This window comes from Mauremys reevesii, linkage group 14, assembly GCF_016161935.1.
Source record: "Mauremys reevesii isolate NIE-2019 linkage group 14, ASM1616193v1, whole genome shotgun sequence".
Taxonomy (NCBI): Eukaryota; Metazoa; Chordata; order Testudines; family Geoemydidae; genus Mauremys; species Mauremys reevesii.
The window spans coordinates 37,693,707-37,720,131 of record NC_052636.1 but is presented as its reverse complement, the minus strand read 5'-3'; the positions used below and the strand labels follow the sequence as shown (position 1 = coordinate 37,720,131).

The 26,425-nt window shown below is 50.6% G+C and overlaps 1 protein-coding gene and 2 non-coding genes across 3 annotated transcripts in view; 1 reads left to right on the top strand and 2 right to left on the bottom strand.

The window, feature by feature from the left end:
* LOC120381700 (zinc finger protein 850-like) overlaps positions 1 to 26,425 on the bottom strand; it is a gene marked incomplete at both ends in the record, with an annotated part of 483,140 nt that overhangs the window by 132,817 nt on the left and 323,898 nt on the right. The window lies entirely within an intron of this gene.
* TRNAG-UCC lies at positions 8,921 to 8,992 on the top strand. Its single transcript has one exon. It is a non-coding gene; the product is annotated as a tRNA-Gly (tRNA).
* TRNAV-AAC lies at positions 10,375 to 10,447 on the bottom strand. The gene has a single exon. It is a non-coding gene; the product is annotated as a tRNA-Val (tRNA).

The window sequence follows — 26,425 nt, the reverse complement described above, 5'->3', positions numbered from 1 at the left end:
ATATTTAATTTGGAGAGCGTTAGGATTCCTACCAGGGAGCCACCAGCAGGGTCCAGAGACAGCCCCATCTCCTATATCAAGCTCTGGCTAGTAGCTATGTGATAAATGTGAAGATCCTGCCTCCGTCTGTCAGCTGGGAGACACAAAGGTTCTCTCTTTCTATCCTCTGATGCCTCCTGGCTGCTCTAAGCTAGGTGATGTGGGACTCTGTTAACATGTGCCTCCCGGAGCGTCCATTTACCTGATGCTGCTGTTCCGTGAATAGTGGGGTTGAGTGGGGCAGCAGGTACTGAGTGTTGGACTCTTGCTCTTTCAGGAGCCGGTGACCTTCAAGGAGGTGGCTGTGTACTTCACCAGGGAAGAGGGGCTCTGCTGGACCCGCTCAGAGAGCCCTCTACAGGGGTGTCATGCAGGAGAACTATGAGAATGTGACCTCGCTGGGTAAGGGTTACTCTCCCCTCTATTCTTGGAAGGGGAAAAGAAGAGTGAAGGTTCATGCCACCCCCACAATGCCAGCTCTACTCTGTCCTGTTTCAGCATCACCCCAATATGCCAGTGACACACACACACTACCAGAGACCCTCCCCTGCTGCAGAACACTTTGGGAACAGAGCACAGGAGCAGTATCACACAGTGCCAAATATCTCCTCTTTACTCAAGTAAAACTGGGGGTTAGGTCCAGCATAATGAATAGAAGCTTCCTACCCCCGGCCTTCTCTCAAACCCTGAGCCTTCTCTACCCAAACCAGAATGGGCTTGGTATGTAACAAGCAGGTGGCTGGAGTCAGAGCTGCTGGTCCAGGGTGACTTATCACACAGACACTCGGTGCGGCCTTGAATGCTGGCTGGGGATATCCAGACAGGGGAGCCCCAGCAGCAGAACACTGAATCTCACCCAGGATTACAGATGACACAACTCCTCACTGCTCTGGATTGCAATGGAATGTAAATGTCTTCACACCTTCCCCCTGCAGGAGAATGGCTGTTTGATCAGCTGTTTGCCTTGCTGTCTCTGAGGAACTGCTCTGTAGGTGTTCCTCAGAATTTTGACTTTTTCAGTAATATCATACTGTAAAATCTCATAACTTTACATACAGTGTTACTACACATTTTAACAGGAGGATAATATTCAGTAGGTTATGTGTTTTGAAATGATACCTCACAAGCCATACTGCGTACAAAATTGATCATAATTTTCTAGAAGAGTGAACACAGGGGTATAGACTGACAGTGTCTGTGTGTGTGTTCCCAGCAGATATGTGGGTATTTCAATCCCTCATAAGCACAGTGTTCGGCATCTTCAAGGCCCTGGGGAACTGGTCCTGGGAATTCACTGGTTTACCAAGTGTGACACTGTATGGAATTGTGAGACACTTTGGTATTAATAATAAAAATAATAATATAATCTGATAAATTTGCAATGAATCGTGCTAGATATGCCATGCCAAGTGTCAGTGAAAATGTTATGATTTGCCAAGTATGGTAATTTTGTTTCTACGTTTGTATCACCTTTGTATTGTGAGTTATAGATATGTAGGGTATATCTGTATTTCCAGACTTGTGCAGTGTTTCTGGGTGACACCCCCAGACATATTGGCATCAACACTGCCTAGCCTGTTTGATGGCCCATTCAGGGTCATCATCTGTACAATGAGCCCATGGAAAGGACCAAGAGGATACACCTATTGAGTCAGCAAGACATGCTGGGGTATGCCTGTGTAATGAGAACTCCAAGGCTTTTCCATGCCACGTGCTGTGAAGCTTGTGTTTGGGACACAGGAAGTACAGGCCACATGGCAAAAGGAATATAAAGGGCATCTGCATCATCTCCATTTGTCTTCAATCCCCCTTTCTACATCTGGAGCAACTTCTCTACAAACTGAACCCTGGAACAAAGGACTGAATGACCCATCCAAGCTATGGATGTGTTCCGGACAGACTTTCAAGCCAGCAACTCACCAATACTGCTAAGAACCTGATATATCCATTTTGGAATGTATCTGACTGCTTTCCCATTTAACTTCTTTCTGTCTTACTTTTGTTTAAACCTTTAGTTTAGATGCTAAAGGATTGGCTGGAAGGATGGACTTTTGGGTACTATCCAAACCTATACTGACCTGGTGATGTGGGTGACTCTTTGGGCTCAGAGGAACACTGTTTATGTGAGCAGAGTTTTTAAATAACCTCTCACTGTACTGGACCTAGTTGCTGATTGGGAGTCAGAGAACAGGGATGCACTAAAGGGGGCCGTGTGATTTCTTTTTTCAGCTTCTCGATAACCCGTGTGGGGGATCAGAAGCACAGTTGGTGACTGGTCGGTGAGTTTAACTTCAGTGTTAACCATCAGTTTTGGGAGCATCTGCTCTCCCTTTTTCAGCCTGCCCTAACTTTGGCATTTTCAGTGAGAACTGGCGCACCAGTGGCCCCTGGCGCACCAGGTCACACTGAAGTTAAATTAATAGAATGTTTGTTTTTTTATGACCAAGTCTTATGAAATCAACTGAACTCCTTTGTTTTCTTTCATCTGAGCAGGGTTTCTAGTTTTCCAACTTGATGTGATCTCCCAGCTGGAACAGGGGGAAGAGCCATGGGTCCCAGACCTCCAGGGTTCAGAGGAAAGAGAGATCCTGAGATCTTCCTGCACAGGTGAGGAAACATTAAACCACCTCAGAATCTGTAAGTGCCTGAAGGAAACATCTGGGATGCCCTACAAAGCTCTTGGGGAGGTCTCTCAGTTCATTATTGTCCCTTGCAGGGGTCATATCCTCAGGGTAAATATAGCTCATGGCTTCCTATAGCTCCTAGCAGACACCAGGCAGTAGATTCCTCCCTTCCCCCTGCGTATTTGGATGGGATGTGAAGGCTGAATTCATCCCCCTCCTCTCTCCTACTTGGGGGAAGAGTTTGGGGTAGTTCAGCTCCTGATTTTTATTTGACCTGTCTTCAGCACTTGTTTTTGTTTGGTCTTCCCCTTTCCATCCCTGTTTGAGGTTTCTGTCTCTATCACAGCAGGTGATGCAATGGCATGTGAGAAAGAGGAGCAGAGTTCTCAGCCTGAAAATGTTGAGCCAGTGGGTAAAAAGAGAGCATTATCTCAAAGATCGAAAAGGAATGTATCCAGGAGTCATGAGCAGGGAAAATCCTGGGAGATTCAGCACAGACCAGAAACAGATCAAGGAAACCAGCCAGGGAAGAAAGTGGATAAATTTATTTCCTGTTGGGGAACTCAGAAGGTCCTCATGGAAACCACAACACAGCAGGATATCCTCAGGCGAAAGAGAAAAAATACATGCAGGGAGTGTGGAAAAACCTTCTCTCACAGCTCAGCCCTTTCTGTACATCAGAGAATCCACACAGGGGACAGGCCCTATGAATGCACTGAGTGCGGGAAAACCTTCAATCGCAGTTCGCACCTTATTAGTCATCAAACAATCCACAGAGGAGAGAGGCCCTATGAATGCCGTGAGTGTGGGAAACGCTTCACTAGCAGATCAGACCTTTCTCAACATCAGAGAAACCACACAGGGGAGAGGACCTTTGAATGCCGTGAGTGTGGGAAATGCTTCACTAGCAGCTCAAACCTTTCTCAACATCAGAGAATCCACACGGGGGAGAGGCCCTTTGAATGCCGTGAGTGTGGGAAAAGCTTCACTCAAAGATCAGTCCTTTCTAGACATCAGAGAATCCACACAGGGGACAGGCCCTATGAATGCACTGAGTGCGGGAAAACCTTCAATCGCAGTTCGCACCTTATTAGGCATCAAACAATCCACGAGGAGAGAGGCCCTATGAATGCAGTGAGTGTGGGAAATGCTTCACTAGTAGCTCAAACCTTAGATTTAATTTACCCTGGTTCCTCAACTGTTGCTACAGCTCTAGTACCCATCAATCCAAAGACTGAGAGAAATGGAGAGTTCCAACCATTGTCCTTTTAGTATCTTATTGTTCCTCTCTCTGTTTTTTGTGCTGGCCTTTCTATTCTATCATTTTCTGCCTTTGTTTAGTTGGTAACAGTTGGTTTCCATCACTCACGTTTGTTTGTTTAAATCTCTATCCGTTGTTAAATACATTTTGCTTGTTCGATAACTGTACTCAGGTGCTGTGTGAGATACAGTAGCAATGGCCCACAGTAAAACTAGTAACCTGGGATACTTGGGGAAGAGAGGATCTGGGATTTCACCAAGTATCTGGTGATCCGGGCTGGACCCCAGAGGGGGACACATTGAAGGAACTCAAGGGTTAAGGTGGCTGCTGTAGCTCAGAGGAGGGTCCTTGAGTTCCAGCAAGCTGGTGAGTTTGGTCACTAAGATCCAGCTGCCAAATGCAAAAGTCCCTCTTCCTTGTGGCAGGTGGCAACAAGGAGACTCACAGTCCTCAGCACCCTGAGAAGGGTCACAATGTGTCTCTATGTTGATCCACCTGTCAAATTCACACAGGGAAAGCTCCCGATAGCACAAAACTCTGCCCTATGAAATCATGGAACATGTGCTCTTTGCTCTGTGAAAGCATGTAAAGAATCCAAGCGCTGGAGGACAGGGTTTGGGTCCAGAATGACCTAGACAAATTGGAGGATTGGGCCAAAAGAAATCTGAGGAGTTTCAACAAGGAGAAGTGCAGAGTCCTGCTCTTAGGACGGAAGAATCCTATGCACTGCCACAGACTGGAGACTGACGGAGTGAGGTGGGATTTGATAGCAGCCTTCAAGTACCTGAAAGAGCAGCAGTGTGGGCTTTCTCCTGGCCACTTTTGCTGGGCTGGGCAGGCGTCCTGGAGGCCTTTCTAGAAGAGAATTGGGAACTGAGTTAGAAAAACCAATGTGAAAACCAGAACCTCAGGTTTAGACTCATTTATTTATAATATTAAATCTTCAATTCTAGTGTCCCAGTCAATACAATTGCTTCAGCCTGATAGTTGCCCAAAGAGAAACTTAACTTCTCTCCAAAGGGAGTGGAGAGAAAGCACTTTTCAGAGTCCAAGAGAGACAAGGTGGTGAGGGTAAGAGCTTGTAGAGGACCAACCTCTGTTGGTGAAAGAGACAAGCTGTGGAGCTAACCCCACACACTTTTTCAGTTCTGTGTAGCCTGGAAGTTCGTCTCTTCCATAACCAGCAGTTAGAACATAAGAACAGCCACACTGAGTCGGACCAGTTCATCTAGCCCACTCTCCCGAAAGTGGCCAATGCCCGGCGCCCCAGAGGACCCCTGGGACCAACATGGATACAACACCACCACAAACAAGGTTAAAAGTCAATGCACATGGGGAAAGATCTTGTGTTTCATTCCTTATGTCCTAGTCCCATCATGTGGCCATTTCCTTTTCTTCCTTTCTGTTAAAAGCTTTGGTGTTTTGCACAGAAACATTATTTCCCCAGGAGAGACCCAGGAGTGGGGGCTGCATTTCTGTGCCAAACAGTCACTGGAAGGGGGCAGATAAAGGCCTTTAGGATGAGGCGTCCGTCACTGTCAAAAGATCATCTCCCTCCTGCAGGTCACTGGCAGCCTGAATTTGTTCCTTATGCTCCCAGAGTCTGGGGGCTGGAATCAGCACTACCCAGCCCCTCCATATGTAGCAGGAACAAACACAAACCTGGTCTTTAAAACAAGCTGTCCCCTTCCTTCTCAGGGAATATTTTTCTGTGATTGAAGTTGAGCTTCAGTTCCCCTCTCCTGGGGTGGGGCAGGTGTGGGGCCAGCTCCCAGTGAGATCTGTTTTCACCATTGCCCCCTTTCAGTCACTCTGGGATGGTAACTCTGCCCCCAGCTGTCAGGCAGCTTCCAGCCCATCCACCCTGTTCATTAACTCCATAGTCATGTGTCACCCCCTTTGCCAGCGCACAGAACCTGCAGGAAAGCTACTCCTGCCAGATGCATTGGTGGTTTAGTGGTGTGTGGAGGTGTCTTCTAAGTAATTCATCTGGGTTTGATTCCCAGTCAATGCAATAATGGCTTTTCTCTTCTGTTGTTTCCTCATCTGGAAGTGGTTTAATTTCAATCACATTGTGTTACAATCACATCATCTATAGAATGAAACAATAAATGTGTTGAAGTCCAGCAGGTCATACAGGATGGAGGCACACAAGGGGCTGGAATGCATCATCTGAGAAAGACAGAACACTTGGAAACCTGCATCTCCCCTCCCCTGGCCTTGCGTGTTATGATTCTAGCTGCGTGAGCTGTTTGTAGGATGTTCCGGCATGATGGGGAAATGAAGTTTTGAGTCAGTTTTTGCTCCTGCAGATTCCTTTGCTGTTATAATTATAATGACATGAACAAAAGGGAGGCAAAATAAACATAAACCCCAAATTGCAATACAGGCGGGGAAAGAGACGATCACGGTTAAGCCAAACACGTCAAAATAAAAATTAATACTAAAAAAGGGGAGGGGGGAAGAGATCAGGTATGTGGAGATCCCCTTGATATTTCAATGCACATTGTTAGAATCAAAGTTCATACTTGACACTGGAAAACCCACAACTACCTGTCTCTCTGAACACCTATGATGAGCAAGATGGAGTTGGGACACCTGTTCTGCTTCAATCATTTACTGTCTCTCTGTTCTCTCCTTCTTCTCCCCCCAATTCCTCGTCTCCAATGTCTCTGCCTTTCTCCTCTTGCTCCCTCTCCCCTGCCCTTTCCAGGAACTCACACTCTACAGCATTTAGGACAAGCCAGAGCTCCCATGTTCTGCACATGAGCCTGTGTCAGAGGACGTGTGACCCCGGTCAGAACCAGTCACCAGATCAATATGACCCTTTATGGGCGACTTCTCTGCCTGCTCTGCAATTTACATCTCCCCTCTCCCCCCCCCCCCCGCAAACAGGGTGGGGTACAGCTCTGACAGAGAGAAATTTTAGCCCAAAGACAAATTTGTGTGAAATGCTGAGAAGTGAAGAGCCCCCTTCCCCTCCCCCCAAATCCCCAGAACTCTAGTGTCACCCCATGGCACCAGCACCGGGAACCCAGTGAGATGGGGTTACAGAATACAAGGGGGGAGGGAGCAGGGGAGAGAGGTGACAGGGAGTCTCTCTCTTTCCTTCTCTCGTCACTTTCTGTTCTTCTCTTTCCTTCCAGGAACTGCAGTCACAGCAGGGAAGGGTTTGTCTCCGTGTCTATCACGGAGGTGGTGGAAGTGGATTCTGTGATTTCCTGCAACCTCCGTGACTTCTGCAGTGGGCACAGTGGCTGACTCAGGGCCACTCAATCAACTGGCTCCAGGGACCGCCCAAGCAGCGGCCAATGCGGCTGGCCTGGGGACCACTTGACCAGTGGTCCCGAGGGCAGCAGGAGCAGCCACAGCTTGGTGGCCTCTGGCAGCACTTCTGGGGTGGCCAGAGCAGCAGCTGGCCCCTGGGGCTCCCCTGCCCTAGCAGCAGCTGGAGTGGCAGCGACTCTCAGGGCTTCTCCTGGTAGCTGGTGCTCATTATCCATCAAATAAATCAAAACACTTCCCCTGCAAGTGGATTTAGCCGGGACCCTCAGAGTCAGCAGCTGTTACGCCCCCACTGAGCTCTCTGGCCAGGTGTCCTAGTGCCAGGAGCCTCCGATGTAGATCCTAAAATAGCGTTTTTGCACCAGGGGCAGCTGAAATTTTGGACCAGACATTGTAGCTCCACTGTTATTTTACTGAATTGCTTCAAAACAGCAAGTGTAGAAAGTCTCCTAAGTGCCAGGCTCTCTGCCATGGAAACAGCTGCCCCTGCTCTCCAGGAGTCTGTGCGTTCCACCCAGCAACGCACACACCTGCTCCGCACTGAAGGGGGGTCAGACAGTGACGGTAATGCAAATCTTCAGACTATTAACCCAGGTCCCTTTCTTTAACCCAGGACATGCCAGTCACCTGTTAGCCATGGCGTTATCTTCATCTTCAAATACCTCTCAGGACATTGAACAGAGGAGTGAACCTCCAAATGGCTCCCTGTTGAGGCGTTGTACCGAACCTGCCCCTGTAGACTGTCTGGTTTTATACTCTTAGAGCTTTTTCTCTTCAAACCCCTTATCCCAATCTCTGGGCCAACCTCCGCATTTCAGAGTTTAGAATTTACTCTCATCACCCTCCTATGGCACTTTCCATGTGAATTGGGCAAAGCAAGTGGGGGAAGCTCCGTGGCTAATGAAAACCAACACTCTGGGTGAGGCCTGAACTCACACCCACAGCTGTATTTCCCCCTGCATGAGCCACTATAGGTGCTTCTTAGACAAACTTGGGCTGTCAGTGGTTATGTGTGTCTGTGCTTCACCACTTTGGCTGCTCTGTGAAAAGCTGATGGTTCAAACAGAAGCTGGTGGGGTTTTGTTTTGTTTTAAGCAATTAGAGACTAGTACATTTTAACAGGCAGAAAATGTCCTATTCTGGTCTAGCCCCATTTGACTCCTTCTGTCCATCTTCTTCCTTCGCCCTCAGTGTCTTTCCTTCCCCATTGGGGACATACAGAGATGAACCCCAGTCAGTCTGTGTCACAGAGAGTCTGTATCTCCTAAGGAATGTGGGTGAAGGATTCCAGCTGAATTAACTCCACTCACCTGGGTTAGAAACATTTTTTTCTTTCGAGCACATAGTGGGAAATGGGACATTAATTCAGACCCAGGAGGCAAGGCAGAGGCTTCATGCTCTTGATCTCCATGAAGGGAGAGAGGATCCCCAGGAAGGAACAGAGCTTCGAGAGTCCTGGGTGCAGGGAGGGTGTCACTGCACAGTCTGAAATGGAAGGGAGGACCCTGGAAGGGAAGGGGAGGAACAGAAAATGGAGAGGAATGAAACAGAATAAACGCCTCTTCTGTCTCCCATCCCCAACCCAGCAAGAACTGTTATCAGTGGGGAAACTCCCCACGATGAATGGCAGAGACCACAGAGACATTCGCCTCATGCTGAGAAGTAAGGTGACCAATCACCAAGTGTGAAAAATCAGAGACTTTCACCAGATGCGTTGGTGGTATAGTGGTGAGCATAGCTGCCTTCCAAGCAATTGACCTGGGTTCAATTCCCAGCTAATGCAATGATATGATGATTCCTCCACTGGGAATTGGTTTAATTTCAGTCATGTTGTATCAGTTTATCAATGGAATGAGAGAATCAGTGTCCCAAATCCCAACAGGTCATTAAACACCCAGTGGAGGAAGAAAGGGGTGGGACTATATAATGAGCAGTTGGAGTCATCCTGCTATTACAATGCTTGGTTTATTTTTTTTTTAAATTCCTTTACTTCCCTCTCCCTTTTAGACTCAGAGCCTTTAAGGTCAGAAGGGACCAGTGTGATCATCTAGTCTGACCTGCTGCACCTTGCAGGCCAAAAGACCCCACCCACCCACTCCTGGAATAGACCCGGGAGGGGAGGCAGCTCTGTGCACTGCCCCTACCCCAGGCAGCACATGGAGGCCCTCTGCTCCCCTCCCCCCACAACGGGTGTGCAGAGATGTGCCAGCAGCACTAAGGTGGCTCCCTGCCCACTCTACATCCGCCCCTCCGTGCCGCTCCCAGAAGTGGCTGGCATGTCCCAGCATCCCCTGGGGTGGGGGGAGTGTCTCCACGTGCTGCCCCTGCCCCGAGCACCAACTCTGCAGCTCCCATTGGCCAGGAACTGTAGCCAATGGGAGCTCTGGGGGCAGCGCCTGCAGACAGCAGCACATGGAGATCCCCTGGCCCCACTCATCTAGGAGCTGCTGCCAGAGGGTTGTGTGTACCGGTCACTTTGGGAGCTGCACCACCCACCCACCCCCAGCGCAGAGCCCACACCCAAATTTCCTCCCAGTGCTTTGCTTGTCTTCCTTTCACCAGAACCATCCTTCTTCTCCTGGGCTGCAAGTAGCCACCCTTAGGAAGACAAGAGGCAGGCACAGGATTCTGCCAGGTAAGTGTCTCCCAGCACCGCGATGGACGGTGCGATGAAGGTAAGTCTTCCTGAGGCACAATGAACTGCAACGCAGCGAACCACTGGCCAGACGGTCGGGGCGAAGGGCGTTCACTGGAGGTACAAGCTTGTGAGTGACTCCTGAGCACAGGGCCCCTTCCCGTTTTAAGGACCTGCTCCTCATGGCCTGCGACTGGAGATGACTTGGCTGCATCTGGTGGGTCACACTCCACCTCAGCCAGTGTCCATGCTCTGGGTGTGTGATCGCTGCCTAATGAGAGTCCCAGACACCTTGTCTATCTAGCAGCTCTTCTGATCTTCCAGCTGTTCAACCAGCCCCTTCATCCCACAAGCATGGCAGGAGGGAGCGGGAGGGGGAGGGAGAAAGCCACTTCACAGGCATTCAGAGAGGCAGAGGAGACAAAAATGGGAATGGGGGAAGTATAACAGACGTATTGAGCATAGAAATCACTGCTGCTCCTACAACAGCAGGGACAGGCCACTAGGAGCTGGGAAAAATTAAGCTACCATGTTTCTGCCTGGTTTTGAACCAAGGACCTTTTGCGTGTTAGGCAAATGTGATAACCACTACACTACAGAAACTCTGTTACAAGGCTTTGCCCTTCCCTTCATAAGAACAGAAGAATGGCCAGACTGGGTCAGACCAAAGGTCCATCCAACCCCATATCCTATCTGCCAACAGTGGCCAATGCCAGGTGCCCCAGAGGGACTGAACCTAACAGGCAATGATCAAGTGATCTCTCTCCTGCCATCCATCTCCACCCTCTGACAAACAGAGGCTAGGGATACCATTCCTTACCCAGGCTGCCTAATAGTCATTAATGGACTTCACCTCCATTAATTTATCTGCAAAAATAAGAGGAGTACTTGTGGCACCTTAGAGACTAACAAACTTATTTGAGCATAAGCTTTCATGGGCTAAAATCCACTTAATCAGATGCATACAGTGGAAAATACAGCAGCAAGATATATATATACACAGAGAACATGAAAAAAATGGGTGTTGCCATCCACACTATAATGAGAGTGAGCAGTTAAGGTGAGCTATTATCAGCAGGAGAAAAAAACTTGTAGTGATAATCAGGATGGCCCATTTCCAACAGTTGACAAGAAGGTGTGAGTAACAGTAGGGGGACAAATAAACATGGGGAAATAGTTTTACTTTGTGTAATGACCCACCCACTCCCAGTCTTTATTCAAGCCTAATTTAATGGTGTCCAGTTTGCAAATTAATTCCAATTCAGCATCTCTCGTGGGAGTCTGTTGTTGAAGGTTTTTTGTTGTAATATTGCGACTTTTAGGTCTGTAATCGAGTGACCAGGGAGATTGAAGTGTTCTCTGGCTGTGTTTGAATGTTATAATTCTTGATGTCTGATTTGTGTCCATTTATTCTTTTATGTAGAGACTCTCTGGTTTGGCCAATGTACATAGCAGAGGGGCATTGCTGGCACATGATGGCACATATCACATTGGTAGATATGCAGGTGAATGAGCCCTGATGGCATGGCTGATGTGATTAGGTCCTATGATGGTGTCCCTGAACAGATATGGGGATAGAGTTGGCAATGGGCTTTGTTGCAAGGATAGGTTCCTGGGTTAGTGTTTTTGTTGTGTGGTTGCTGGTAAGTATTTGCTTCAGGTTGGGTGGCTGTCAGTAAGCAAGGACTGACCTGGCTCCCAAGATCTGTGAGCGTGAGGATTGTCCTTCAGGATGGATTGTAGATCCTTGATGATGCACTGGAGAGGTTTTAGTTGGGGGCTGAAGGTGACGGCTAGTGGGGTCCTGTTACTTTCTTTGTTGGGCCTGTCCTGTAGTAGGTGACTTCTGGGTACTCTTCTGGCTCTGTCAATCTGCTTCTTCACTTCAGCAGGTGGGTACTGTAGTTGTAAGAACGCTTGATAGAGATCTTGTAGGTGTTTGTCTCTGTCTGAGGGGTTGGAGCAAATGCGGTTGTATCTTAGAGCTTGGCTGTAGACAATGGATTGTGTGATGTGGTCTGGGTGAAAGCTGGAGATGTAGGTAAGTATAGCGTTCAGTATGTTTCCGGTATAGGGTGGTGTTTATGTGACCATCGATTAGCACAGTAGTGTCCAGGAAGTGGATCTCTTGTGTGGATTGGTCCAGGCAGAGGTTGTAGGTGGGATGGAAATTGTTGAAATCATGGTGGAATTCCTCAAGGGTTTTCTTTTCCATGGGACCAGATGATGATGTCATCAGTGTAGCACAAGTAGAGTAGGGGCATTAGGGGACGAGAGCTGAGGAAGCGTTGTTCTAAGTCAGCCATAAAAATGTTGGCATACTGTGGGGCCATGTGAGTACCCATAGCAGTGCCGCTGACTTGAAGGTACACATTGTCCCCAAATGTGAAATAGTTATGGGTGAGGACAAAGTCACAAAGTTCAGCTGTGACATTATCGGGGATACTGTTCCTGACGGCTTGTAGTCCATCTTTGTGTGGAATGATGATGGAGCGTCTACATAGCCAGACAATCCTGCTGTCAGGGTGCCAATGCCTGAGATGATGGGGCATCCAGGATTTCCAGGTTTATGGATCTTGGGTAGCAGATAGAATAATCCTGGATGGGGTTCTAGGCTGTCTTATTGCCAAGGCACGGAGAAACTCAGCCAGCCGCAGGGGGTGCATAACCCCGCCCTAGTGTGGGGGTGACAGCGCCTCCAAGATCCTGACACCCCTATTGGTTCCACTGCTGGTTGTTTTCCTTTTCCGGTGGGACTTTGGGCAAGTTGCTCCCCCCTCTAGGGCTCCGTCCCCAGCAGGCAAATGGGGATTTCGTACCTTCCCACTATTGGAAAGTGCTGGAAGAATCCCCCAGCCAAAGCTGCTCTGACAGAGCTAAGCAGCATCTGACCATTCAAGGTCAGAGCGCACTGCCCAGGAGGAGGAGTGTCTGGCTCTGGGGTTTCACTTCAGCCCAGTCTAGAGAGAGGGGCCCAGCCATGGGGTTTGGCTCAAGAAGACCAAGTCTCCAATTCGTTAAGGGCGTTTTGAATTCCAGTCCTGAGCTCCAAAGTGCTTGGTGTCAGTTGCACATTTTAGAAGCATGATCTCCACTCCATTTTCCAAATCATTCATGAAACTATTGAATAGTACTGGACCCCGGACTGATCCCTGCCGGACCCACGAGGTGCCCCCTCTCCGTTGGGCAGCCAAACATGGAGAAGGGCCCTTGGAGTCTGGGCTTTCAACCAGCTCTGCACCCACATGACACTGATTGCAGCTGGACCGCATTTCCCTGGTTTGCTTGTGAGAATGTCCTGCGGGACTGTGTCAAAAGCCTTAGTAACCCCGAGATAGATCCCATCTACTGTTTACCCACCTCCACTAGGCCCGGAACCCTGCCAAAGAAGGAAAGAGGATGGGTTTGGGATGATTTGTTCTTGACAAATCCATGCTCACTCGTCCTAAGAATCAAATTCTCCTGTAGGTGCTGCTGACAAACTGAGTGTTTACGAATGTATTCCAGTATCTCTCCAGCTATGGAAGTGAGGCTGGCTAGTCTGCAAGTCCCAGGGGTCTCTTTGTTCCCCTTTGAAAGATAGGTCCTGTCTTGTTCATGGATGGGAAGATGTTCTTTTTCAGGGATCTCAGACGAGAACTGGGGCACAACACCTGGTTTGTTAAGGCCCCAAAAATGGAGGCAGGAACCTCTTCTCTCCTGCTGGCAAAGAACCCCAGGTACCGAAAAGACAGAGACTCACATCCCTGAATGGGCTTTAGAAAAGGCAGTGGTTAAAAAATTTGGGCCCGACCATTTCTTGTTTCCACAGACTAGACATTTTAGCAAACTTTAGAATTCCTTGGTGCTAAACACCGTGAAACTCCCCTTTCTCCTTCACAGAGGGCTTTATCGCCCCTTATCTCACTCAGGCTCATGACTGCCCAGAGCTCGAGAATTGTCCCTGTTCCCATTGGATAGATGGGGAGGAGCCTGAGGTCCAGAGAAGGGAAATGACCTACCCAAGGGCCTACACAGCAAGGCAGTGGCAGAGCCAGAAAGAGAAGCCACCAGTTCCGACTCCTGTTCTAACAAACAGCAAACCCCCAGAGGCAGGGATGGAGCCCAGGAATCGAGATGGTGGGAAATTTCATTGAAACCATTTCTGTCAGAAAATCCCATTCAGACTAAACCAGTTTGTTTCTCGAAATCATAACAAGTGGGATGAAAATTCTTTGCAAAAAGATTTTGTTGCAAAACAAAAGCATCTCCTGTTTGTCACAGTGTGTTAGATTGTCTCGTCACACACAAAGAGGAGACACTTCGATCTCAAAAATTAGATAAGATGCTTCAATCTGAGCTAAGTCGTTGCTGCTCTTAACAATTTAAAAATAAAAAAATACAAATAAAATAGACTTTCAGCTATTCTATTATGTCATAATCTGCTCTGAGTAAACGTGATAGAACACCTCATATTATGCACTACTCCTAGTGACACTCTCCAATGGATCCCCATCCTTCACCCACCATGAGGTAGGTAGGAGAAGATCATTATTATCCCTACTTGAAAGAGGGAGAAGCTGAGGCTGAGAAAGGAGAATTGACTTGTTTGAGGTCACACGGCCAGTCAGTGGCAGAGTTGGGAATAGGACCCAAGAGCCCTGATTCTCAAACTAACCTTGAATTTCAGACATTGAATGACCTGAATAAAGTGCTCTCTGATGAGCTCCAGACCAACAACAGTGCACAGGAATTATTCAGCAAGTATTTGAGGAGAACTGCAATGTTAGAGAGAATCATGAACTGCTCAGAGACCATTAATGTAGAGAAGCAGCAAAATTTGTCAAACATAGAACTGGTTCTGACTTATTTCCTTGGTCTTAAAAGAGACCAACAAGGACCTGAGTCTCCTCCCTGTCAATAACCCCCTGCTCAGCCCATCAGGGTAGAGACTGAGGAAGGGAGGCTGAGGGTTCTCACCAGAGAGCCCAAAGGATGGCCCAGGTCACTGGTGGGGATCAAATACAATTCAGAATAAAATTCGGCCTCCTTAAGCTTGTGTTTTCCATGCCTAGAATTCAACTCTCACCAGATGGATCAGACTGAACAGGTTTCAAACCTCCAGGAGGCTCTTACCTTCTAAACAGGGACGGCTGTTTTCTAGTAAAATCACTAAAAGGGAAGGAGAAAACTTGAAAGAGGTTCCTCGTGGCGCTCACGTCCGTGAACCCGAATACTCTCTCAGTCCTCAAAGAGAGACCTGGAGAAGGAGACTTGCTGAAGCAAAGCCACAGGGGTCCATGTGGTTTCCCTGGACCCTTGCCCTTGTCCTGCCTGGCTGATGTCAGCATCTCTCTGTGAGGTCACCACCTCCCCACCACCTTGGACCAATAGTCTGAGGTCCTGCAAAAGGCCTTTGTGATGTCACTGCCACACCCCTCCCTTGCTGGGCTAATGTCCTGCCCTGGCCAGGCACTTTGCAGGTTTGAGCTACTCCCTGTGGATCACCCCACTCACGGAGCGTTCGTTCTAGGCAGAACTGACACCAACTTGTCTGGCTGGGGTGTTCCCTGGAAGCAGAGCACAAGTTTGAAATACGGGCAGCATAGCGCCAATATTCATAACGTCAACTACAAAAATGATACACATCTAGAGATAGCATCATTATAATCAGCCAATCAGAACCTCTCCATAGACCCCCTTACATGACAAGCTTTCGACAATATTGGCTGCAAATATAGAACCGTGGTCGCAGCAGTGATCTATACAGTTACAGATTATGTCAATAACATTACAAGAAGTGACACGGCATCAGTGAGACTGATACTGGAATACTGCCTCCAGTTTTGGTGTCCTCATGTGAAAAGATGTTGTGAAATTGGAGCTCAGGCAGCAAAAGCCACCAGATGTTCTGAGGGCTGGAGAAAAATGCCTTCTAGTGAGCTATTGAAAGAGCTCAACCTGCTTAGCTTATCAAAAGAAGATTGAAAGGTGACTTCATTGAAATGCTGAAGTGCCTTAATGGAGAGAAAGGACTGGGTATTAAAGGGCTCTTTAATCTAGCAGAGAAAGGCTTAACAAGACCCAATGGCTGGAAGATGAAAAGAGACAAATTCATATTACAACTAAGGCACAAATATTCAACAGCGAGGATGATTCACCACAGGAACAAGATACCAAGGAAAGTGGTGGATTCACCATCTCCTGATGTCATTTCATGAAGACTAGATGCCTTTCTGGAATGTGTTTGCCCCAAAAGTAGCTCTTGTGTCATACAGGAGGCCTGTGATATGCAGGGGTCAGATTAGATGCTCTAATGGTCTCATCTGGCCATAAAGTCAACTCATTTCTGAAAAACTGAGTGTAGCATTTGGAGCAGCGTCTGCTGTTTCCCTGTCTAGCCGGCTTGCTGCCTAGAACGAACGCTCCTTGGGTGGGGTGATCCCCAGGGACTAGCTCAAACCTGCAAAGTGCCTGGTCAGGGGCAGGACATTAGCCCAGCAAGGGAGGGTGCGGCAGTGACATCACAAAGGCCTTTGCAGGACCTCAGCCTATTGGTCCAAGGTGGTGGGGAGGTGGTGACCTCACAGAGAGATGCTGACATCAGCCAGGCAGGACAGGGCGAGGGGCCAGGGAAACCTCAGAGACCCCTGTGGCTTTGCTTCAGCAAGTCTCCTTCTCCAGGTCTCTCTTTGAGGACTGAGAGAGTATTCGGTTCACGGACGTGAGCGCCAGGAGGAACCTCTTTCGAGTTTTCTCCTTCCCTCTTAGTGATTTTACTAGAAAACAGCCGTCCCTGTTTAGAAGGTAAGAGCCTCCTGGAGGTTTGAAACCAGTTCAGTCTGATCCATCTGGTGAGAGTTGAATTCTAGGCATGAAAACACGAGCTTAAAGAGGCAGAATTTTATTGTGCACCTGGGATCTTGTCCCTTAGAATCACTGGGGCCATTAGGGTTTGTCCTTTTTGTTTCCCCTTTTCCTCCATCCCTCCCTCCCTCCTTTCTCTTCTTCTCTTGCTTATTTTGTCCTTTCTCCTGTTCTACTCCCAACACAGGGAAGAGGGGTGTGTGTGTGTGTGTGTGTGTGTGTGTGTGTGTTGCGGGGGAGGGCTAGGCAGCTCCCACTGTGGGAGGTCCACCCAAAAATGTGGGGCTGAAATAGTGCTCAGGCCATCAGGTCCGGATTAACCTTCTGTGGGTCCTGGTACCAAACATATTTGTAGGCCCCTATATAGTCACTGTGGGCTCCGAGTGTGGGCCTGGTGGGGCAGTGCCATTGGTACCATAGCAAACCCGGTACTGAAGCTCAGAGACATTTTTCATTTTGATCACACACTCCTACATGACTCTATGCATTGCCCTACACAGCTCCTTCAGCCCCCGGGTTTTCTCATTGAGCTGTACACCCATGTGTACAGCTGGAAGCTCCCTCTGCCAGCCTGACCTGCTCCCTCTTTCCCTACTGGTGACCTCTGTTCCTTGAGGTGAACTCCAGTGTCTTTAGCTGCTCTAGCTTAATGGCCCCAGTAGTCACAGAGCCACCTGCAGCTTCTCTGGCTACAGCCATGGGGCCAGTTCCCAGAGGCCAGCCGTAGCCAGCTGCAGCTACTAGCCGCAGGAGGGGTGGCAATGCCAGGGCTGAGCCTGCTTCAACCTTGCAATGGCAGCACTAGGGACTCTAAATCCTCAGCCCTGGCCCTAGGCAGCTGCAGACTCTGGAGTTAGGCACTTCCCTCCTCTAGGCCATGGCTTTAAATACCTGCGATTCCCATCACCTGCAGCAGAGGCCACCAATTCCCACGCCCCCCTCAGCCAGCACCTAGTCGTGCAGAAAGTGCAGCCTGAGTGATTTTGGAGGCTGGGGTGCCAGGAGGTTCCTGTCCCTGAGCAGCAGCTCTGCAACAAGCCCACGTGCTTCCCAGTTAGGACATTAGCCGTTACTGACAAGGCTTGTCTGTGTTCTTTTTTTTATCTCATTGTTAGGTGTGAGAAGTATGAACTGTTCAATAGGTTCCATTAGTTGGTTAATAAGATGTTTATGAAGTAAATCACTGGCTTTAAAATAAGATCCAATCTGGAGCATATGAACTATTGACCCCTGGACTCCATCTCTGAGAGGGGACTTGTTTACCATCAGGGGACAGGCTCAAACCAGTCCAAACCGGTTTTTCCCGCCAAAACCAGCCCTCAGCGTTCCATCTCCTCAGCACTTTTCCCGCCACAGAAGTGATATAAGGACGTGCTCAGGGCCTGCGCGGGGCCGCCCTCCCCCAGCGACGCCCCCTCCACGGTCGGGTCTTCCCAGCGCTCCCGAGCCGGAGAGCGACGAGCCCCCTCGGTCCCGCCGTGAGACTGAGGAACAGGAGGCCTGTCACCCCCATTCCTGCCGTCCTGCATCCCTGGTGTCCAGCCTCCCACGGAGCCCCCCGGGGAGTGAGAGACCCCGGGGGGGGGGCACTGGGGCTGGGCAGGAAAGTGACTCTGCCCTGGGGAACCTGGGAGAAGCCTCAGAGCTGCCTCAGCCCCAGTGGGATTTGGGGGGCAGAGACTGGGGCCTGGTGGGGATCCTGTGGTGTGGGGAGATGGGGTGTCAGGCAGGGAGGAGAAGCTGGAGTTGTAGGAGGAAGGTCAGTGGGACGCAGGGGTTGAACTGTCTCTGGGCAGCCAGGAAATTCCCGGGGGGGGAAGTGGCGGGCGGGCGAAGGGGGGAGGTGAGTTAATTGGATCCTGTCCCTGTTTGTGCCACTTGCCTCTCGCCCCCGATACAAATTCTCTCTAGTTCTGCCCCTTTTCTCGCTCAGTGTCTCACACGGGGCTATAAAATCTGGGGCGATTCCCCCCCATCCCCTCCAATGATCAGCTCTCCCGTCTCCCCCCAATTCCCCCGTTCTCCCCATGAGTCTCAAACGTCAGTTTAAAATCTTCTCTAGTGAGGGGCATTTTCCCACCCGTTTCATCTGCAGCGATTTGTCCTTGTGTAGGTGGGAAATTGTTGCCCTGAGTCATTCCCCAGCACATGGCTGCCCCTGGAGTGGGGGTGGGATGGCTCAGTGGTTGGAGCACTGGCCTGCTAAACCCAGGGCTGGGAGCTGACTCCTTGCGGGGCCATTTGGGGATTTAGTTGGGGTTGGTCCTGCTTTGAGCAGGGGTTGGACTAGACACCTCCTGAGGTCCCTTCCAGCCCTGATATTCTAGGAGGTGCCGGGTCTCTGCCAGGGCAGGGAAGGGGCAGGGGAGCTGGAGCCGGGTCGCTTGGATGGGCTCTGCCCTTCCACCCCATTGCACCCCTGCCTGCAGCCCCTGTCTGCACCCCTGCCCTGCCACCCCATTGCACCCCTGCCCTGCCCCCAGCCCTGTCTGCACCCCTGCCCTGCCACTCCCCATTGCACCCGCTGCCCTGCCCCCAGCCCCTGTCTGCACCCCTGCCCTGCCACTCCCATTGCACCCCTGCCCTGCCCCCAGCCCCTGTCTGCACCCCTGCCCTGCCCCCATTGCACCCCCTCGCCGCAGCCAGCCCCTGTCACCTCCCCCAGCCCCTGGCTGCACCCCTACCCCTATTGCACCCCTGCCCCCAGCCCCTGTCTGCACCCCTGCCCTGCCACCTCATTGCACCCCTGCACCCAGCCAGCCCCTGTCTGTACCCCTGCCCTGCCACCCTCCCTGCCCCAGGCCCCTGTCTGCACCCCTGCCCTGCCACCCTCCCTGCCCCCAGCCCCTGTCTGCACCCCTGCCCTGGTACCCCCATTACACCCCTACCTGCAGCCAGCCCCTGCCACCGTGCCCCAGCCCCTGCCGCACCCCTGCCCTGCCACCCCTGCCCCCAGCCAGCCCCTTTCTGCACCCCTGCCCTGCCACCCCATTGCACCCATCGCCCGCAGCCCCTGCCTACAGCCACCTCCTGCTCCCAGCTGCTCCCCTTGTGTGAGTGTCTGCACCCCCGCTCCTCCCTGCCCACAGCTGCCCCTGCCACCCTCCCCACCCGCAGCCTCTGCCGCCCCCTGCCTCCAGCCAGCCCCTGTCTGCACCCCCTGGCCAGAGCCAGCCCCTGCCATCCGTCCTGCCACAGCCCCTGCCACTCCCCTTACCTCCTGCCACAGTCCCTGCCCGCAGCCCCTGCCATCCCCCGACCCCTGACACAGCCCCTTTCCCCGCCACAGCCTGTCTGCACCACCTGCCCACAGCCAGCTCCTGTTGCAGCCAGCCCGTGTCACACTCCCTGCCTCCAGCTAGCCCTGCCCCACGCCCCTGTCTGCAGCCAGCCCCATGGCCACAGGTGCCCTGCAGTTCCCAGGGCACTAACCCTGCACACCTGCTTCAATGAGGGGGGCAGGGAGCAGCTGGGACCCACACCTGTGCACACCCGAGGGTGACCAGACAGTGAGTGTGAAAAATCAGGACAGAGGGTGAGGGGTAATAGGATCCTATATAACCCCAAAATGAGACTGTCCCAATAAAATTGGGACATGTGGTCACCCTAGCACACCCCAGGGAGTGGCGGGGACCCACACATGGGAAACAGAGCTCAGTTCTAGTTCAGGCCCATCTTTGTAAAAAAGAACTGTAGGTCGGGTTAACATACATCTGTATTTTCCCAGAGATGTCAGGCTTTTAGGTTCTTAAATCGCTGTCTGGGTGGTAAATTTTAAAAATTCCTCCCGGGAAAATACGGACGTATGGTAACCCTATTGGAACAAAAAATCCATACTGTGGCACATCTCTTAAATCAGAACTTTTTATAGGGAACCGGTTGTTAAGATTTTAGCAGCTCATCACTGGAAGGGAGGCGCACGTGTCCCCCGTGGGGACTGCCCAGACCCCCGTTTCCCAATCCCAGTTGTTGCCCCCTAACTACCAACACAGTTGCCCCCAACCATCAGTTGCCAGTCACCTGTCCATCCCCCACTGCTGCCCCCTTCCTTTATCCAGGGACCTTTCAGCTACCCGTCCCCCTCCCTTTTAATCAGCTCCTCACAGGGCTCCGTGCTGCCCATGGGAATGGTGAGGGTGGGGCAACCATCACTTTGTGTTTATGTATTGGACAGTCGTATAAAATCCAGTCCAACAGTCCTCCTTTTCCACTAGTTCGTTAACAGCAATATAAAATCCCCTCAGATCTTGGTGTTTTTCTCTCATGTTATCAAATACGCAGTTTGTGACACATTTTCTTTGCAAATCTCAAAGATTCATATAAAATAACCTAAACGTTTGCCCCACTGCTCTCTAGTTGTCTATTTCTAATTGAATATGCCCTGAGATTTCCCCCTGTCTCTCTAATTATAAAATACCAAGAAAATCTCAGATTTACACCTTTTCTCAGATTCTTGAACCTGGATATAAAATGTTTGCAAATGTTGCCCATTTCCTCTTTATTCATTTATCAGATATTGATGTGAAACACTCAGATTTTGCCTCCTATCAACAACTGATATAAAATCCTCTGATTTTCCACTTTCCTCTCTATAATTTGCAAAATGGATCCAAAATCTCTCAGATTTCCACCCTTTCTCTTTCATTTCTGATCGTTGGTCTCAAAACTCAGGTTTTGCCTCTTTCTATGTCAGTTAAAAATCCTCTCTGGTTTGGGGCTGTTCCCCGTGTTTCTAAATCCCAGCAGCTTCTTCCTTCGAGGGAACCTGTTGCCCTGAGTGCTTCTCCATCCTGGAGGTCCAGGGCTGCCCAGAGGGGGGGGCAAGAGGGGCAATTTGACCCAGAACCCGAGCCCCACAGGGGCCCCCACCAGAGTTTTTTGGGGCCCCTGGAGCGGGGTCCCTCACTCGCTCCGGGGGGCCCGGAAAACTCTTGTGCGGCCGGGCGCAGGAGCTTCTGCCGCTCCCGGTCTTCGCCGGCGGGGGTTCCTTCCGCTCCAGGGCGGAAGGACCCCCCGCTGGCGAATTACCGCCGAAGACGGAGCGGGACCCGCCCCCGAAGTTCAGCTCGGTCTTCGGTGGTAATTCGGCAGCGGGGGGCCCTTCTGTTCCGGGACCCGCTGCCGAAGTGCCCCGAAGACCCGCGGCGGGGCCCCCCTCCGCTGAATTACCGCCGAAGACCGGGCAGCACTTCGGCGGCGGGTCCAGCTTTGGCAGTAATTCGGCGGGAGGTCTCCACCGCGGGTCTTGGGGCACTTCGGCGGCAGGTCCAGGAACGGAAGGGCCCCCCCGCCGCCGAAGACCCCGGGCCCCCGGAATCCTCTGGGTGGCCCTGTGGAGATCATCTTTCCCGTCTCCTTTGTGAATCATTTGTTCCCCCCTTTATCTCTGTTAAATGTTTGCTGAAGAAAGAGACCAGCCACATCTTTAATACACATCAAAGCCAGAGGCCTCCCCCTGTTTGGGGATCAGTGGTTCCCAGCTGGTAACGGGAGAGTTGGCTGGACCCTTTTCTTTTCTCCAGCTGGCACAGGATGAGGAGGTCACTCTGAGTGCAGTGTGGGTCCAGAAGTATCCTAAACCCCATGACAAATGGCCTCTGTGAGGGGTTGCTTCCCACAGTGCTAAGATGCAGCCACCTCTGGGGTGAATCCAGGGTGGCCATTATTTGCTAGTGACAGGCATGGACATTTCGTACCTATTTTGTCCCTCCAGGCCTTCCAGTCTCCTGTTCAAGAGACATCCCCCAGGGCTCCACAGCCTGTGTGACTGGCCAGCAAGGGGCGGTGGTCACTTTCTATCCACTTCTCAGGCACTGTGAGGTAACAGTGTTGCTGGGGGGGGGGGCTGTGGGGGGAGATAGCAGCTGAAGGGGGATTGTGGTGGGGGGAGGCCTCTGGGTGGCTGGGCAGGGGGTACCCTAGTGAGGTTGGTGGGTTCTGGAGATTTGGGGTTTCAGGGGGTGGGTGTGATGTGCCCAGCCCTGAGGCTGTGGGTCCTGGAGGTGGGTATCGCTGGGGGCCTGTTGGCTGCAGAACAGCCGGGGTGGGCGTCTCTGGGGGAGGCGGGACAGGGGTTAGAGGAGCCTGGTGCTGTGCCAGGGCTCTGTCTGGGCTTCCCCCGCAGACTCCTGGGATCGCTGCCCTGCCCAGTGCACAGAGTGTGTGTGGGAGAATCCCCGGTGCTAGGCCGGGGGGTGCCCCTGTAAAGCGTCAGGGGATCCCGCAGGGGGGAGGAGGGGGTGCCAGGCAAAGGGCAGGGCAGATCCTGCTGGAGGGCGGGGAGGGGGGGATCCTAGGCAGTCAGTGAGGGACTGAGTTCCCAGTGGGGGTCCCTTTTGGGGGCTCTCTGGCTGTTGGGGTCTCTTGGTGGGGGGAACCCTTTGGGATTCCCAACCTGTCAATGAAGGTCTGGTGGGGGTTCTCTGGCTGGTGGGGCTCTGAGGGGTATCTGAGGTCCCTGGCCAGGGATTCTGGGGCTGGGTCCCAGGAATATCTGGGGAGGCTGGCTGGGGCTCTGGGGCTGCTCCTGACCTCGCTTCTTCTCCCTGATTAGCTTATGCCAGAATCCTGGCTCCAAGCACTGCCCGACATTCCCCGGCCAGGCCCAGTCACTGTGATAACTTTCTAGGCACTTATCAGTGGGCGGGGCATTCACTCAGGCCAGGCCAGGGCTTTATAAAGCCGCGCACAAGCGACCAGGGAGCTTTGCGAACAGGGGCTGCTAACAGGGAGTTTCGCAAGGGAGTTGGGAAGGGAGCGGGAGTCCCTTGCCAGCCGTAACCCCTTCCCTGTGGCCCCCCCCTAAAATCCTAAAACCTATAAACCGAACCACATTCCAAAACTACTTTCCTTAAACCACCCTTTCACTAACTAGGAGACAATGCAGGCAGAAGCCCAGCAGCAGAGTGGGGGCTATCCAGTTTATTGCACTGACTGTCGCATGTATGATTACCTGCCCTGTGGGCGGGTGGCCTATGTGTGCTGTCGGTGCAAGGAGCTCCTGGCCCTCAGAGACCATGTACGGGCTTTGGAGGCCAGGGTGGCGGAACTGGAGGAGCTGAGAGAGGCAGAGAGGTATGTTGATGAGGCCTTCCGGGACACTGTAGAATTGTCCCACCTCCGCTTAGACAGCACCTGTGCTGTTGAGGAGGAAGAAGGGCCCAGGGAAGCAGAGCAGTCAATGGGAGCAGAGGGAAACCTTCCCGTAGTTGGGACCCTCCTTCCAGATGGTGCTGGGGTTGCCTCTCGCACTGAGGTTGCCTCTCTGGGGGAGGGAACTCCAGTTTCTAGGAAAAGGCAGGTGTTAGTAATGGGAGATTCGATTATTAGAAATGTAGATAGCTGGGTCTGTGATGACCGGGAGAACCGTATGGTGACTTGCCTGCCTGGTGCGAAGGTTGCGGATCTCCGAGGCATCTAGACAGACTTATGTGTAGTGCTGGGAGGAGCCGGTGGTCGTGGTACATGTAGGTACCAATGACATAGGGAAGGGTAGGAGAGATGTCCTGGAAGCCAAATTTAGGCTGCTAGGGAAGAGACTGAAATCCAGGACGTCTATGGTGGCATTTTCAGAAATGCTCCCGGTTCCACGCGCAGGGCCAGGTAGGCAGGCAGAGCTTCAGAGTCTCAATGCGTGGATGAGACGATGGGGTAGAGGAGGGGTTCACGTTCATTAGGAACTGGGAAACTTCTGGGATGGGAGGAGCCTATACAGGAGAGATGGGCTCCACCTAAACCAAAGTGGAACCAGACTGCTGGCACTAAACATTAAAAAGGTTGTAGAGCAGTTTTTAAACTAGGAGATGGGGGAAAGCCGACTGCTGCAGAGGAGCGTGTGGATCGGACACAGACTTCTCTTAGGAGAGAGTCTGATGATAGAGAATCTCCAGGTTATAGTCAGGAGCAGAGGAATGAGAAGTATAATGTAAGGGCCGGATCAGATGATAAACAGTCACATAAAAAAGAATCTGGCACATCAGAAAAAGGCAGGCTAATAAACAGGGACAAGTTTTTCAAGTGCTTGTACACAAATGCCAGAAGTCTAAATAATAAGATGGGTGAACTAGAGTGCCTTGTGATAAAGGAGGATATAGATATAATAGGCATCACAGAAACCTGGTGGACTGAGAGCAATCAATGGGACACAATCATTCCGGGGTACAAAATATATCGGAAGGACAGAACAGGCCGTGCAGGGGGAGGAGTGGCACTATATGTTAAAGTGTAGATTCAAATGAAGTAAAAATCTTAAGCGAATCCACAGGTTCCATAGAGTCTCTATGGATAGAAATTTCATGCTCTAGTAAAAATATAACAGTAGGGATCTATTATCGACCACCTGACCAGGACAGTAATAGTGATGATGAAATGCTAAGGGAAATTAGAGAGGCTATCAAAATTAAGAACCCAATAATAGTGGGGGATTTCAATTATCCCCATATTGACTGGGAACATTTCACTTCAGGACGAAATGCAGAGATAAAATTTCTCGATACTTTAAATGACTGCTTCATGGAGCAGCTGGTATGGGAACCCACAAGGGGAGAGGCGACTCTAGATTTAATCCTGAGTGGAGCGCAGGAGCTGGTCCAAGAGGTAACTATAGCAGGACCGCTTGGAAATAGTGACCATAATACAATAGCATTCAACATCCCTGTGGTGAGAAGAACATCTCAACTGCCCAACACTGTGGCCTTTAATTTCAAAAGGGGAACTATACAAAAATGAGGGGTTAGTTAGACAAAAGTTAAAAGGTACAGTGACTAAAGTGTAAGTCCTGCAAGTTGCGTGGGCCCTTTTTAAAGACACCATAATAGAGGCCCAACTTCAATGTATACCCCAAATTAAGAAAAACAGTAAAAGAACTAAAAAAGAGCCACCGTGGCTTAACAACCATGTAAAAGAAGCAGTGAGAGATAAAAAGACTTCCTTTAAAAAGTGGAAGTCAAATCCTAGTGAGGCAAATAGAAAGGAGCACAAACACTGCCAACTTAAGTGCAAGAGTGTAATAAGAAAAGCCAAAGAGGAGTTTGAAGAACGGCTAGCCAAAAACTCCAAAGGTAATAACAAAATGTTTTTTAAGTACATCAGAAGCAGGAAGCCTGCTAAACAACCAGTGGGGCCCCTTGATGATCAAAATTCAATAGGAGCGCTTAAAGACGATAAAGTCATTGCGGAGAAACTAAATGGATTCTTTGCTTCAGTCTTCACGGCTGAGGATGTTAGGGAGATTCCCAAACCTGAGCTGGCTTTTGTAGGTGACAAATCTGAGGAACTGTCACAGACTGAAGTGTTACTAGAGGAGGTTTTGGAATTAATTGATAAACTCAACATTAACAAGTCACCGGGACCAGATGGCATTCACCCAAGAGTTCTGAAAGAACTCAAATGTGAAGTTGTGGAACTATTAACTAAGGTTTGTAACCTGTCCTTTAAATCGGCTTCGGTACCCGATGACTGGAAGTTAGCTAATGTAATGCCAATATTTAAAAAGGGCTCTAGGGGTGATCCCGGCAATTACAGACCGGTAAGTCTAACGTCGGTACCGGGCAAATTAGTTGAAACAATAGTAAAGAATAAAATTGTCAGACACATAGAAAAACATAAACTCTTGAGCAATAGTCAACATGGTTTCTGTAAAGGGAAATCGTGTCTTACTAATCTATTAGAGTTCTTTGAAGGGGTCAACAAACATGTGGACAAGGGGGATCCGGTGGACATAGTGTACTTAGATTT